We start from the raw sequence: 13,908 nt of genomic DNA on the forward strand, positions 1-13,908 counted from the left end.
TGTTAAAAATCCCTAAAGAGTAAAATTTTCTTTACTTTTTCACATATCTTGTCATATATCTAATGTCTCCTCTAATTTCTCCTACTTTTCTAAATCATATAAAATCATATAACACCCCACTCTTCCACCAAAACAGACACAAAAACAGAACTAAACTGAAACCCCCTAATCAAAATAGTAAAATTTTCATGGTCAAAGAAGACCACAGGATAACAGAAGACACCTCAGCATTGTTTTCCAGGTTTTTAAGATTGTGTTCCACTTTTCTGCCTGAAATTTCCACAGCCTGAGCACAAAAACAATGGGAAAGAGGATTACGTCAAGTGAATGAGAGAACTGGCAGGAGTCCAGTGGGAAAGACGTGCCCTCCACATTTGGCAGGAGAGGAGGGAGGCCGTGGCTTTGTAAAGTGATGAGTCACACTTGAACGGAGGCTCTGGAAGGAATTAGTTCAAGAAAAGGCTGGAGAGCTCCCTGAACTGTATGAGTGCCTCAGGCCATTAACAATATGCAAGTGATATTTCCAGCCTTTCTTTCTGAGACCAGAGGAACCGTCCCTGAAGCTTGTGGTACCTCTGTGCTGGGTAGAAAATCATAGCCCTCCTTTCTATGGAGAAAATATTTCATGAGCACCACTTTTTGGAAAACTTCATCTTGCCTCAAAGTATAGAATACAGATTTTAAATGTGGCAGCTAGATTTAAAAAAAAAAAAAAAAAAAAAGCGATGTCTCTGAAGGAAAGATTGGCTCAAAGGTCACTGGACCACAAAGATGGGGTAAATGATGGACAAGAGAGGAGAAACCTGCTTGTTTAACTCTGAATCAGTCAACAAAAACAAGAAGCATCTGACTGGCAGCAAATGACTAGTGAATGGACAAACCCCTAAAATAACCAGGCAAAGAACAAAACCCAATTTAAAAATCAAACTTACCTATTGAACAATATTAAATGCAATATATCAGGGATGAAAAATCCCCAGTTCTTGTGGTAGTAAACTGCTTGCCTTGATCTGGAAATGGGCCATCTTTTTGCAATATTAAAAATCTTTCTATCAGACAACAATATAGTGAAGGTGGAGTGGGGGACGGGAGCAGGGTAGAGGGTGTCAAAGGGGAGGGACACCTGTAAAGTAATTAATAAAAAAGGACAAAAAATATAAGCAAATGATCTGGGTAGAAAGCATCGTCAGAATTGAGAAAATTCAGAAGCCAGGAAAATAAAGACTGATAAATTAATTGTGCTAACATTTCAAAATTTTCCAGAATAAACAAAAAACAAAGGTTAAATAAATAAAAATGAAAATCTTTCTATCTACCTACCTGTCTCTGTGTGTATGTATGTATATATGTATCTATCCATCTATCCATCTTTCTGTCTGTCCTGAGCAAGGGAGTATCCCCAAAAGAACTCACTCACACACATTGTGTCTTTCCACAATGCCAGGCTTATTAGAAGAGACCTCCTCAGTAAGCCGGCAGAGTCCCATGTAGGTTACACACAGACAGGGAGAGCTATGCAGAGTAAGGGTCGAGCACGAAGTCCCAGTCACTGGCAGCAGGTGAAGAGGCAGGCACCCGTCTGCAGCCCAAGGGCAGCAGTGGAAGTCCAGATGGGCTCTGAGCGGGACCCATGGTACAGCAAGCTCAAGCATTCGTGGTCAGAGCTCTCAGTTCTTATAGCCCACAAGGGGCAGAGGTCCCACTCATATCAGTGTTCAGATGGAATTTTTATCCAAGTATGCAGAATTGTGATGTTGGGGCATTCCAGACCCCTCTGTTACATCCCATAACCTCAGTCTTGACATAGCACTTGACATGACTGTCCTGGCTCACAGTAACTCCATACTGGATTGTCATAAGTGTCCAAAAAGTCCACTTTGCTCTTGCTCTATTGATCTATCTATCTATCTATCTATCTATCTATCTATCTATCTATCTATCTATCTATTTATCTATCTATCATCTATCTATCATTTATTATCTATCATCTATCTATCTATCATCTCTCAGCTTTGTTCCTGATCCTTTTTGTGGTACTGTTTCATGGTAATTTTATAATTCAGAAGAGCAACAGTAAAATTTTAGTTTTACAACAATGAATTACATTTTGAGCTCGTGATATAGAATGCTATGACTCTTTGTTATACTCTTGAATGTTCAGATATGACCAGAGAATGAAAATAAGTTAGGCTTCTGTGAACTGAATGATCAAAATGTGACCTAAATCCCCACACATTGGTTTTGAAGTGAAGCACCATGAAATCAATAAAATTCTCAAGTAGGTGATGCAGCTGAGTTTGTCAACTGGTTCATAACGTAGGTGGCTTTGTTTCTGCAGCACTAAATGATAGATTTAGGAACAGAGTATTGATTCAAAATGTATAAAGAACCACTAGTGTAGAGGCAGAATGCAATAATGTCATAATACAGGCTCAGAGTGTGCCAAAACATCACCTAATTTCTAGCTATTACAATATAAAGCTTACTTTTTTTCATTTCAAAAGACCAAAAGTACTTGAGATGAGAGGAGAGAAAACCCTCCTAGTTCTGGGAACTTTGAGTGAAGGCACAAAGCCTAAACAACCTAACTGTGGGGGGAAAAAAATGACTTGAAAATTTCATATTCTACTTTCATTGGTTTAGGAGAATAACCTTGACACTAGGTTAATGAAGACTAGAACTGAAGTTTCCACAAACCAGAAACAGCTCCGCCGTGTGACTAGAGGATGTCAGTAGAGCCAGTGGTCCGAGGCCAGCAGTGCAGTGTGAAGGCATGTCCTCGAAGGGCGGTGGAAGGGAGGGGGCTTGTTTGACTTTGACTTTTCAAAACTGCCGGAGAAGAGTGTTCTTTGTCTCCTGCCTTTTGAAAGGAGCTGGAAGCTGGAGGTATGTGAGAGCTGATTGTCTCCAGTCTCTCTTTGCATGAATATTCTTGGCCCTTTGCCTTGGTTTACTTTACACTTTGTATTACCTCATTATTCTTATTTTCCTTTGGTGTCTGCCCCGAAGAGCTTGTCCTGAATGTGATTTTTCTGTCTCTCCCTTCAGAGTTGACCATGCAGAAATCAAAAGGAAATCAAAATCAAAACATGCCCTCAAGGATGGGATAATAGTGACTTTTGCCTGGGAATTACAATCTATTAATAATGCAATGCTTCTGAGGAAGCCTTTTGAAAGAGTGCCGTACAATATATTTTCCCCATTCTACAGATTTAAAAATTGAAGTATGCCAAAAATGGAAGAAAATATAGTAATTCTAATGGTTAAGTGTCAAATATTATAGTAAATAAGGAGATGACAATGGCATTCACCATGTTCGCTGATCCTGTGCTAGGTGCTGGGCTTTTTAAATATGTCAATTCTAATTCTCATATAACTTGATAAATTAATGACATTGTTTCCATCTGCTGCAGAGTCCCAGGGCTAGGATTTGACCCTTAACCTATCTCCTTCTAAAGCTTGCTCTTTGTCACATCACACAGTGTCATCTCCCAATTGAGATAATAATGTAAGTAGTGCATTAAGTTTTCAAAAATATTTTATCAACGATTATGTTATCCTCATAATAATTTTTGCATGGAGTAAGGATCATTAACTTGTTCTTACAGATAAAGAAACTGAGGTCATGGAGATGTTCTGATCTACTACAAAGATTAATTATATTATAGGAAATAGAATTCAGGCCATTTGTGTCAAAATGCATTTACATTAGGTCACATCGTGTGTTTTTGAGTGTTTATTTTGGGCTAGGCCCAAAGTAGCTAAGGTCAATGACGTATGTGTCAGGATTTTTACAAATAACCACGTAGCTGTAGGTAAAAGGTGCTTTTAGGCACAAGAGAAAAATGTCATTGTAAGTTTCCTGGGAGCAGGAGCCCTACATCCTCAACAACTAGCACAGTGTCCCAGAAATAAATAGCTGCGGAATGAATGAAGAACAGCTTAACATTTGCATTAAGAGAGAGCCTATTAATGAGGACAAACACATACAAACTGAACAGACAACTTTCATTTGTAGTTAGAATTGTAAAGCTGAACATTGTCAGCTTTTCTGTGAGACTCATTTAAAAAGAGAGAGCATACTCCCCTCTCAAAAGGCTTCACTGGGAAAATATGATCTGAGAAAAATACTTTTTAATTTGGATATGTACATCATATCAAATTCATCTATTCATTGAAAATTCCACTAGGCTTGCCAGTGGTGTATCTCTATTTGAATGCATTCAAAATCGCTTTATAGTCCTAAGGATTTTTTAATTCTTTTGACCCAAAATTAAATTTTCTCAAATGTCTACAATGCTAGTTCTTGTTCTAACTACTGAAGCTATAACAGTAAACAAAATAGAGAAAAAAGTCTTTCCTCATATATAGTACAGTCTACTGTAGGAAGAGAGAATAAACAAAAATTAAATAGATACAATGTCAAATGGAGATAACAACAATGAGTAAAGATAAAACAGGACATGAAGTACTAGTGTGTGTGTTTGTGTGTGCACATTTGTGCGTGTGCGGTTTAAAACACAGTGACATGGGATGCCTCCCACATCATATCTTATATTTCAGTAGGAGCAGAGCATGAGTCAATAACTGGCAAAAACAAAGATGACTGGAATAAGGAAGTGATGAAGTTGCGTATGCTGATGTCATGAGATTCTAATCTGGGTAAGTTTAGGGAAGAGAGGGGGAGAATAGACAAAAATGATCATTTGAGGAGCACCCACCAATCTCCACACCTAGGGATCCTAGGACTGTGGGGCAGAACCAGCTGCTGTTAGAGGTCTGAGTGGGAATCTATGTCTGCAGGGAAGAAGCATTCCACAGTTGGAGCTAAAGGTGAAAGAAAACTTCACTGACATACTGTAGGTCCTCAAATAATGTCGTTGCATTCTATGTGATTTTATTACAAGGTTGATGAGATGCTGTAGGAACTTAACTCTTCTTTATATCAATTATCCTATGGCAAAACTGATTCTGTTACATGCCATTTGGCCACAGTTCCAAGAACCTATCGACAACTTTAAGTGAGGACATACTGTATTTGAAGATATAGGGTATTTTTCTGGCGACTGACCCTCCTTTAGTTCAGAGGAGTTAGCGGAATTTTGGGAATTGGAGAATGACAACAGATGAGGTTAGGTTAGGAGATAAACAGAGCATGGGTTTGGGGTTCCAGAGATGGGTAATAACCTAGGAATCAAGGGCTTCATGTGACTGATGTGAACATTGATAAGAGAAGTAATAGAATTAAACTAGATTGTCTTAAAGCAAAGTACATGGATTAGGTTGTCAATATTGAAGATGAGAGAAGAGGAGATGGCAGTTATTGGCTGGAATATAAAGGACACTTGGAGTTTTGTTACATGATACCCGTAAATACCAAATATTTCTCTTTTTTTCCTAGATGGTAGATTTCTAAGATTTTCCCTGATTCTGATCTTATACAGTGATATACTAACCATTAAGTAATTATTTGTTGCAAAAGAGACTAGAAGATAATTAACTATCCCAGAAAATGGTATAATGCTGAATGAGACTTCATCCTAAGTGAGATGGAGTAACTTGTGGTAGACCAGGATTATTGTAAGAACAACTAGGAAAGCCAGATGAAATGATGGTGTGTTTGTCAATATCAGAGGTTTCTGAGAAAAATGAACACTGCAGGGACTAAACTGAGAGACTTAGATTATTAGAATGTGCAGTCATGTGGCTGATTCTCTCCTCAGGAGAATTGCTGGATTCTGGGGCTGCATAAGGTTGAAGGCAGCAAACTAACTGGTGTTCACTGTCCCATCATTCTTGGTCTTTTGTTGTTGTTGCTATGGATTTTGAGAAGAACCTTTTCTGGCTGCCTTTTTTTCTCACAGGGACACCGTCATTTATTAATCATTTATACAGTTCCCTTGGGTCAAGCCTGCTGGGCTCCTCCTCAGCTCATTCTCTGACCTATCTGGTCATCCTGGTAATGGCACTTTCCTAGCTTATTGTAATTCAGCCCTGCCACCTGGTCTCTATTATTGGGATGGGGGAGCCCCTACATCATCCCATGTTAATGTGCCCAGCCCTGTGACTGCCTCTTCTCCTGTAATTTCTAGCCAGCAGAGGAGAACCACCATACTTCTCAGTGATGTTTATGCCCCTCATACAGTGCATGGCTGATGGCCTTGGTGAATGTGTGGTCCTCTGAGCCCTTTCATGGAACATATAATCCTCAGATGGGTTTCCAGTCTTGCATAAGATATCCATTCTAGCATTTCCATTTCTCTCAGCTCCTTTTTTGCTTCCTCCACATTCTGCCAGAACAATTCAGGCATTTCTACTTTGCTGAGAGTTAGCCATCATGTTTTCTTGACTTTTAGAAGCCTAACAATGAGTTTGCCCCATCTTCGGGGATCCTAGCTAGGGCATTAAGTCCCATGTCTCAAGAAAGTCCCTTAAATAGATATTGCTTATTTAGTTTTATATTCTATCTCTGTTTATCAAGCACTATTAGAATCCAATCCCAGGAATACGAATACTCACAGGACTCACTGTTACATTCTTGCCTATCTATATCTATCTATCTATCTATCTATCTATCTATCTATCTATCTATCTATCTATCTATCTATCATCATCATCTATCATCTATCTATCATCTACCTGCCTATCTAAATGTTTTCTTCTCAGACCTAGCATGTCCCCTGGAATGGAACTCTAGTTATCAGCCCAGCATTCATAAGAGGATGTTGGAGCAGATCCTCAGGGATAGCCTGGTGCCTCATGGAGAAGCTTCTGCAACATCTTCTAGCATAGCAGAGTGCTAGCTCTTGCAAGGGAAGGATGAGCTAATTCTTCAACAAGCCTAGAGGGTTCAGGGGGGGTTGCAGAGTCCTCATCCTCAGGGGAATCCATGCAGATGTCTCTATGCATTAGGATCTCAGGTTTTATCCATCCGGGCCATGACCTTCACATAACAGGACTACTGCAGTGAGTTTTGAAACTTCTTTGGAATGGTGCAACTTCAACAAGTAAGTCTTTAGCTTGTCATGTTGCTGTGTTTGTCCTTCCAACACAAGTGATAAGGGGCTCAGTGTAAGCTACCACAGCCTGGCAGAACTGAGCAGTTCTCTGGCTTTCATACTTAACTACTAGCTGCTTGTTGACAGTTTTCAGTCTTTCTACTGGGTGTCTCCACGTTGCAGACACCAAGGCAGTAACAAACATGCAAGGATTTTATCACAGGAATGCCTATGAAACAAAATGGTTAAGGGATCTGGGGAGGCTAAGGGAGCTGTCAGACCACAATGCGAGTCAGACCCCAAGTAAAGGAGAGAAGGTGTCCTGCAGACTAAGACCTGCAAGACTGTTGGTGAGCATGTGAGTCAAGGTCAAGTACTCATGTCAAAGGAGTCTCATATTTACCAGAAATGAACCTGCCTCAGTGTCCCTGCAGTGCTTAACCGTTAGTGTGGATGAGGTGCAGTGTAGCCGCTGGGCCCTTGGTCAGAGAAGCTCCTTGCTCACAACACCCTGGTCTCAGCTGTTTTGACTGCTGGTTTATTTCTGGTTTGTTCTTTGCTCACAAGGCAGATCTTTCAGGGCTCTTACCAGAAAACTTAAAGTGTATATTTTTTTTAACCTTTACTCTCCTCCTTGACAACCCCTAAATTCTAATGTTTACTTTCCTAGGACTTTGAGAAGTCTGATCCCTACTCGGTGTTTTAGCTTCTTCCTGGTTGCTTTCTATTTGGTGTCTGAACCTTGTGACCAAAGCACAGGGAGCATAGAAACGGTAAACACATCTAGTAATAATTGCTCTCAGGACATTGGGCTCAATTCTCAGTAGTTCCCTTTCTTTGGGATATTGGTGTCTCTGGTCCTAGCTGCTTTGGTCACCCTAAGTACTGATGCTCATCTCCTTGGGTTAGTGAGGCTCCTGCCAGCTCCACATCACCCTCTCTGTGTGACCTCTCTTTCAGCGTTAGTTTAACAGCAAATCTGCTGGGGAGGAAATATAGTGACAAATACAGGGCACATCTTAACGCCTTTCTTGCTCACCTAGGAGCTGGGCCTCTTAAGTTTTGGCTGCCTTGGTTGATCTCTGATGTCATCATTTATTTTTTTGTTTGCATTTTATCAAGCTTTTTGAGTTACACTAGATGACTAATTTCTTCTGATATCAGATACTCACTTTTAGTGGAATCATAGAATATTGTGTTTTAAAAAATGTGAATTTATACCCTGTGTCCCTTAGAAAGCCACTTCCCTGTTTAGTGTTTATATTTAAATCCACCCATACAGGAGAAAGTTAATATTTTCTTCCTAAAGAGAAAATACATTCTCTAAATATTTTTTCTACCATTGTCTCATGTTTCTGCTGTATACTATGCTTCTTTTATTTTAAAATAAGATAGACTTTGGCAGTTTTAAAATATGGTCATTCAAATGTCTTTTTATGAGTCAAGGCATCAGGTATGATATTTTAAAGCACAGTAATAAAACTATATGTATGTCATTGTGTTGGGAAGGAAACTAGGGAAAGGTTATGGAGGCAGCTTATTTTATTTACTTATTTTGGCTCTGTTTTCTTGGGAAAATCTGATGGTAAACTAATATTTTAATTGAAACTATGATTTTCATTACATCGAATCTACTGTTTCCTTTATTTCTTCTCAAGTAAAAAATATGACATGTTTTATATTAGAAGCAAATATATTAGAAAAGAAAAGATCAAAGACATAGGGTATATTTGAAACATTTGTTAGTGTATGATTTATAAAGGAAATCATAGTATGAGCATACAGTTAACATTATATTGAATTTCTGAAAATATAAACTCTAGAGTAACTTTCAGAGTTAAAAATAATTTGCTATGAATTTGTGTGTTATAGCCTTAGCAGTTGCTCAAGTTCTGTATTTTATAAATATGCTTTTAAAACTTTATTTTTTGGCAATTGATTTTATTGCCATTTATTTTATTTTTATTGCTACATAATTGCTAAGTTTTCCTAATTTAAATAAGAACGAATATATACAAAACACTATAGGACTAAGAGTGAGAACTGAATTAGTTAGCATTAGGTCAAATTTCTTTGAAAAGGATGAATTAATAACAATAACTATCAATTGTAATTAGTTTTTAATCCTCGCTGCAATTTTATAATACAGATCGTGTTTCCATTTCACAAATGTGGAAATTAAAAACCAGAGTTTTAATAACCAGCTTAAAATTGTTACATGAATATAAGGGGAAGAGCCCGGAGGAGTTAAGACCATTTTGCGGCATGCATACATTGCTTTCAGTTATTCAAACACTAATACTGGTTCCCATGTGAAGGGATTTTGCAGATGTGATTAAAGCCCTTAGTCAGTTAAATGAATTAGACAGGAGATTATCCTGTGTGCACCTGAATTAATCAGTTGAAAGGCCTTTAATATTTGCTCAGGTCTTCTTTGAATGGGGACCCTGCCACCTGTGGACAACATGCTTCTGATCCTGACAGTGGGGGTTCCAGCTGCCTCATGATTGTCCTGCCTGCTTGCTTGCCCAACAGGCTTCCTACTTGCTCCTCCAGCCTCCCCAGTTGCAGAAATAGTCATATATTTGCTTATAGATATGATCTCCTACTGGTTCTGCTTCTCTGATTGAACCCTGACTAATACTCTTTCTTCACTGCTAAGCTAATACTTAAAAATTGAGACTTAACTTGGTCAAATTCGGAATGGAAATATGAGGAGAGAAGGATGAGTTTAAAAATAGGGTGGAGGAAAAGAGGAACCAAGAGTAGAGTCTTTCTTATTGTAGTTTATACTTAGATGCTGAAACACATATTTGAAAAGAGTGCTTTCCCACCGGCTGGTGTGGCTCAGTGGTTGAGCGTCGACCCATGCTCCAAGAGGTCACTGGTTCGATTCCTGGTCAGGGCACATACCTAGGTTGTGGGCCTGATCCCCAGTGCGGGGCATGCAGGAGGCAGCCAATCAGTGTTCTCTCTCATCAATGTTTCTATCTCTCTCTCCCTTTCCCTTCCTCTGTCTCTAAAAATCAATAAAGAAAAAACAACAACAAAAGAGTGCTTTTCCTGTCATTCCGGAAACTTATGTTCAACTTTTGACGTCTTTTCTAAAGTGACATGATATTACATAAATATAACTAGTAGATATCAGTTTTGTGTTAGTAACACTAAGAAGTATGACATATGAACATTTTTTGGTGTAAACACATGAATTTTGGATTACAGGGTAGACATTTTATACATAAGAATTCTCTACAGATTACTGTAAACAGTAATTTTCTGCTGAGCATTCTTTTATAACCTGCTCAGTAGGATCCAAGCAAAACATGTTCTCTTTTAATTAATGAACACTGGCATACAAAATCTAATAAAAATATTTTTATGGACTGAATGTTTGTGTCCACCCCAAATTCATATATTGAAGCCCTAAGCTCCAGTCTGACTATATTTGGACATGGGGTCTTTAAGAAAAACAATTAAGCTTAAATGCAGTCATTAGAGTGAAGTCCTAATCCAACAGGATTGATGTTCTATAAGAGGAAGAGAGACCAGAGTGCTCTTCCTTTGTCCACTAGTGCCCAAGGAAGAGGTCATGTGAGCACATAGTGAGAAGGTGGCCACCTGCAAGTCAAGAAGAGAGGCCACAGAATAAAACGTACATTGCTGGCACCTTCATCCTGGACTTTCTGGCCTCCAGAACTGTGAGAAATATTTTTCTGTTGTTTAAGCCACCCAGTCTGTGGCATTTTCCTATGGCGGCCCTAGCAGATTAAGAAAAATACTGAACCTAAAAGATAAGATTTTATTAAACATTTATAATAAATCTTAAAAGGTAAGATTTATTACTATGAAGAATAAAGTTTATGTACTTAACTGTCTCACAAAGCATATACTACCAAAAAAATCTTGTAAACTTTTTATTTTCCTAGGACCATAATTTTAAGCTGTATCAAATGCATGTAGAAAATGTAGTGAGTGTAATATATTTGGAAGAAAAAAATTACAGGCTTTGCAATTGATAGCAATCAACATAGGGCCTTCGCTTGTTGACCTCTGATCTGAATAATGAGGGAGATGGTAGATTTTTTTTCTGTGTAGCTGAGGTTGTTAGCTGTATTTTAGCTGTGTGTCTTTTAAAAGCAAGTATACATGATAAAATCTGGTGCTCTCACTAACAGAATGTGACAATGATAGAAAAAAGACTCCAGTTAGGGACCATAGAGTGTTGTAATCCAATTCCCACAAGGAGAATTTCAAACCTTTAACTCACTTTCTTATATTCAAAGAGGGAAAAAAAGTGACTCCTCCATAGCAAAATCCATGTTAATTACACCTTCAGAAAATATTCTTCCTACTCCAACTTTTACCTTTTCATTGAAACCTCTCCCTGTCTTGCTAAAGTGGTCAAGACAGGCTTCGTATCACACAATTATTTAGAAATTGTTACTAAGATTTAATGCATGAACATTTAGATTGGAGTATAAATGGAAAAGCATAGTTGATTAAACAGAATAAACATATGAGAATGGTTTAAAATTCTCCTCTTAAATGTCATGAAAACCTCTATTTAAAAATGTATTTTCCTTTTAAACAAAATCTGAGTAGGAAAAATTCTTCAAAATATTTATGATAAATTCACTTTTTGGCTCATCAGTATTACTTTTAAAATATACGCACACACGTTCGAGCTATTTTACTTTTTCTTTTCTTAGAAATAAGACTTTGCCAAGAGCCAATGATTTTATTTTTTATTTTTTTATTCTAAATTGTCCTCTGTGAGAGCTCGCCCTATTCTTAGGACAGCCCTCCTAAAGTGAGAAAGATTCTGTGTGTCTTAACAGACTCCTCTGAACCAATGAATTTTAATTCCCAAATATTGGATTTAGATGTGAAATATAAAATTCTTGACATGTGAATTATCTCTAAACTCCCATCCTCAGTTAAAATGATATAATACTTTGTTTTCTTTAAAGGATTTGCTATCTTTATTGGTACTGTGTTTGTTTTGTTTTTTTAGATCAAATAAACCCAAAATATAATTTTAAAATAGTTAAAAATTCTTCAAAGTGATTAACCACAACAGCGTTAAAGTTACAAATAGAAAATTCTTACTAAATTTAAATTTATGAAATTAGAGTGCAATCCAGTAACAGACAAACCTTTTTTAAAACAGATATGTTTTTATTGATTTTGAGAGAGAGCAATGAATGGAGGAGAGAGAGAAACATCAATGTGAAAGAGAAACATTGATCAGTTGCCTTCTGTATGCACCTTGACTGGGGATTGAACCCACAATGTGGGCATGTGCCCTGATGAGGAATCAAACCAATGACCCTTGGGTCTATGGGACAATGCTCAACCAACTGAGCCACACCAGCCAGGGCCAGACCAACCTTTTAAATGCCAATTAAAAGTTTAAAAAAATGAAGTATCCAAAGTGATCTTTATACATTATACCTTTAAAAAATTAACAATGGCTTAATAACAGGAATCATATTGGAAATATATAGATCTTATATTCAATGAGTTGCATAGATAATTATTTTAATGCTTTTTATGGGACCAAAAATACAGCAATCTTTGGAAGAGCTTCAAAAGAGGAAATCTTATTTTTTAGTTGACTACATAAATTGAGGAGATTATATATCTAGAGAATATTTGATTTGCAGCATTGTAAGATATATCATGTTTAAAGTCATAAAATGTAAAACCTGGTGAATTACCAAACTAAAGTCCTACAGACAAAATGAAATAGTTTGCTGTATTTATAGTTTATGATTAGGTTAAAACCAAACACAAGAATACGCATAGGTAGGTATAGAAATTGTTTATGTTTATTAAGGAACCTATATATATAAATCATATATATTATATATGAAACATTTATTATATTTAAATGTAAATATTATATATAATATAAATATATAATATAAAAAGTTCTGCTTTTTCAAATTCACAAAATCTGCTAAAGGTGCCTGCAAGGAATTAATTGATTTTGCCAGCAAACATAAAACTGTGGCAGGCTAACTTGTTACCTAATAAGTAGAGTAACACACCTCATATTTCATAGGTTAACATCTCAGTTCCTGAAAACTGTTAAACAGCCCATGGAGCACCTTCCATACCAAGACTGAAAAAAGAGAAGCTAAAACTTTTGGGTTGTAATATTGACTGTAGACAGGAATTATGCTCCTTTCCATTGTCATTAGCCAAGAATAATTTGTACTGCTATCAGATATCTACAAGTTAATTTACAACCTTTATAGAGGTTTAAAATAGCCTAATCAAGAATACATAGCAAAAGAGAACAGGATACTCTTAGACAATTAGTAATTTACTATTCAGTTCAATCCAAACTGTCCATGAAGAGAAAAAAAATGCCTACAATAAAATAACTTTTTTTTGTATTGAAGTTATACTATCGATGTACACTTTATCTAAATTGAGTATTTCTGAAAATTTCATGAGCCTCTGTAATGATACATCACAACAGTGAACAGCTTCTCTATGTGATAGCTAAGACTGAAAAATTATCTCAAGTGTGTAATATATTAGCATTTTCCTCTCTATCTGTCTCCAATTCCCTCCTGTGCTATATGCTTATGTAACTCCAAATTTTACAAATTGAATTAATTTGTCGAATTGTAAGATGTTCCCTATTTATAATTTAAAACTTCAATATTTAAATTCACACTAGATTATCTTCAGTTCAATGAATAACACTAGCTATGTTCATAAAAGATTAAATACATTTTTCCTGTTGAGCTCTTTGACCAAGATGTTCAATTCCACCAGAGCAAGAGTAGAACATGTTTAGTTTTACTTTTAAATAAATCTTTTAAAATGTAAAATTGTAGAAGAGTTCTTTTTTCCCTGAAAGAAAAGGAGATAAATTTAGATTTAGAGATGAATA

General features: G+C 36.8%; 1 non-coding gene across 1 annotated transcript; it reads right to left on the reverse strand.

Moving 5' to 3' along the window:
* Positions 1-11,760: 11,760 nt before the first annotated feature.
* On the reverse strand, positions 11,761-11,906 carry LOC118624896. The gene has a single exon (XR_004958552.1).
* Between the last annotated feature and the right edge of the window lie 2,002 nt (positions 11,907-13,908).

The sequence above is a fragment of the Molossus molossus genome, unplaced genomic scaffold (genome assembly GCF_014108415.1).
Source record: "Molossus molossus isolate mMolMol1 unplaced genomic scaffold, mMolMol1.p scaffold_m16_p_10, whole genome shotgun sequence".
Lineage (NCBI taxonomy): Eukaryota > Metazoa > Chordata > Mammalia > Chiroptera > Molossidae > Molossus > Molossus molossus.